The sequence below is a fragment of the Habropoda laboriosa genome, unplaced genomic scaffold (assembly GCF_001263275.1).
Source record: "Habropoda laboriosa isolate 0110345459 unplaced genomic scaffold, ASM126327v1 scaffold648, whole genome shotgun sequence".
In the NCBI taxonomy this organism is placed as follows: Eukaryota; Metazoa; Arthropoda; class Insecta; order Hymenoptera; family Apidae; genus Habropoda; species Habropoda laboriosa.
This window is the reverse complement of record NW_017100857.1, coordinates 258,001-260,966: the sequence shown is the minus strand read 5'-3', so window position 1 is coordinate 260,966 and position 2,966 is coordinate 258,001. Positions and strand designations below refer to the sequence as shown.

Here is a 2,966-nt window from a genome sequence, read left to right as displayed (position 1 = left end):
GAGAAGTAATTACTATAATTCGAACATATCTGTTTTCGATTAAAAGTGAATTTCATTGCCCAGAAATCCGAATAACTTATCAGAACTTTATTATCACACTTCATTATTTACGATAGGAGCAACAGTATCGAGGAAACGTGCCACGTTAATGACTATACTAATTGCACAAAATCGACAACGCTTTCGGAACGTTCCTTCTACCGATTCATGTAACAAAATTAATTAATCATATCAATTATATTTTAATCGTACATTATCGTACAAGCACACCAGACATTGTAAACCAAAAAGATATACAAATCCTTCGCTAATAATGATATCATTCAAAACCTACATAATACGAACATTATTCCTCTCAACACGTTTCTATCAATTTAATATCCCGCTCGATAATTACCTCATTTTAACCCGATCATTCCTTCACCAATTTCCCAAAAAACAAAACCTTCAAACACAACCCCGAGAATATCTGAAACGCTCTCGTAAAATAGAACCTACTAAAAAATCCTACGTAAAACATTCTTAATCACTTTCTACCTTCATAAATCAAGCTTCAATTTTTCCCCGTAAAATTTGCAAATTCATCAACGCCGACCATCCCTCTTCACGGGGAGCTGTTTGCCACGAAGGGTAAAGGGAGGAGTCCGAGTTCCCCGTCAGCACCCATAATTCTATATCAATTTGTGGGTTAACCGATAATTGCGTAACGCCATTCATATTCCAGGCGGCGCATATTAATTCCCCGTACCGTCGTATTTCTTGGCTGAAACCACCACCACAACCACCCAAGCACCTACGCCGCTCGTTCACCATCGTGGATGCACGGAGGTTAAACGTTGGCCAACAACCCCGACTGTTCCCCGTTGGTCTTCTCGCCGATCCTTATCTGTTATCCGGCCGCGCGCGCGCGAAGAAGAGGAGGAACCGAGCGGCTCTGAGAGGCCTTCCTAGAGCCGCTACCTCACCCTATGGTCGCGCAATTAGAGATACAGGATGCACGGTTATTATCCGTCGGCTGGCGGACCCGTCGCGAATATGTTGCGTATAGCTAACGAGACGCCTTGGCGAGGCACCTTGATAAATGTCCACCGGCGAGAACGCTATCAGGGGTGCCGCGTTTCTTCCATGCATTTTTCCCTGCATTGTTGTTTCGAGAGTCGAAGAAAAACGATCGATGGAGGGGTATAAATTTTCGAGGATCGAGAAGGACTGGGTGATTCCCCGGATTTCTTTGTCTGTTTGTTCAACCATTGGATATACGCATTGGCGCTCGTTTGTATTTTTCATTTGGAAAATTTGGAATTTTAAGTGTTTCGAATGGTGAACGAAGGTGGAGGAACGAAGAAAAAAAGATGCAAAAATAATAATAGGGGAAAAATATGTAATTATAGTTAGAAGATAGATAGAGGGGAAATTGAAATATAGACTACGAAGGTACTCACGTTAATGTAAGCAAATTAACTCCTTATACCCCAATTTTTCATTGTTCTACGAATTTTACATTTTGAAGAGAGAAGCAAGAATTAACGATTTAAATTGTTGCAACAATTGCAACAGTATAACTATAAACAAATAAAATGAGACTTATAAAGCACAGATAAAAAGATACCTAATTTCCAAGACACGTAACTTTATAAAGGGTTAACGTAGATACGCTTCTAGTTTAAATCTTCGAGGACTGCAGTAAACCGTGGATAGATATAAGACCATCCTGCTCACCGTATCCAATTTTACGCAAGAAATATAAAAACAGAATAACTCGTCGATAAAATCCAATTAACCGATGCTTCGTAACCGACGTCAGGAGTAAATTAATCAACCATTTAACTCCATACCACCGTACTCTACATTGTAAAAGGGTTAATGACAGTCCATGCTTCGAGGCTAATTGCCATAAAAAGCGGTAACAGTATCGCGAAGTCACAGCGAATTAAATCTGCCCCTCGATGTGAAAAAGGAGGAATCTCAATTTGGCACGCATAATAAAATACGGGAACTTCAGAGAAACGAGCGGCGCAAAAAGTGGAATTAACGCGTCGCATGCACCTCGGGAGGAGTGAAGTTCGTTGGAGAGTATTCGAAAAGCGGAGAGATAGGCACCGGTCGCGGGTTGCGTTCGGGATTTACGAGGAACTGGTAGCAGTAATATCTGCCAAATGTATAATTAACGGTGGGCCGACAGGCTGCTTCGAAAAATGCTGAAATTCGAGCTCCCATTGGGCGCGGTCGCTTCTGGGACGAGTGATTTCGTCGCCCCAGGGCCGGCCAGAGAATTCCGCGATCGATCTGACGATCGATTGTTCTCCCTACCTGTTACCGATCATCCTGGAAACGTGCTGCCATGTACAAATCACTCTTGATCAACTTGCCAAGCCCTTATCTGTCGAGTGATTAGCGCACTCACGAATCTTGTGTCAGAAAAATTCTTGCGACTTGAAACTTATCACTGACTATCTCCTACCTACCGTGTATCTTCGTACTTGTGCCAAAAACATTAGAATTTTAACTTGGCGATCTTTGGAGAGAAAGAGAATTCCGGGAGAGAAATATTGAAACGAAGAAGTGCGAAGATTTTCACCGGTAATTCCTCCTATCCTCACTTTCATCCTTAACTATCGCTAGACATCTCAAATTTGTTAATTTTGAGAAAATTTAGACTAACCCAGTTTCACTTTTGATATTTCCAAAAACACCCTAAGGCGCTCTGCTAGAATTCTCCACTTTTAGTATACTACGGTTGCAGAGAAAATGACTTCTTTCAAATTTACCCAGAAAAATTCAATTTCTCAGTGGTCCAAGTGTGTAACAGTATCAAAGCAACACTTTGATCTGAATGCACCAGAAAAGAAAAATACAGTTCCAGGCTCCAATAAACCAACATTTCCCTCTAAACGAGCACAAGAAGAGGACACAGGACAGAATATGCACAATGGGCCCGTGTAACGCAAGGGGCACTGATTAGTCCC

At 41.7% G+C, this 2,966-nt stretch overlaps 1 protein-coding gene across 1 annotated transcript in view; it reads right to left on the bottom strand.

Annotated features, from left to right (window-relative positions):
• The window catches only part of LOC108577435, a 56,530-nt gene that overhangs the window by 39,581 nt on the left and 13,983 nt on the right, over nt 1-2,966 (bottom strand). The window lies entirely within an intron of this gene.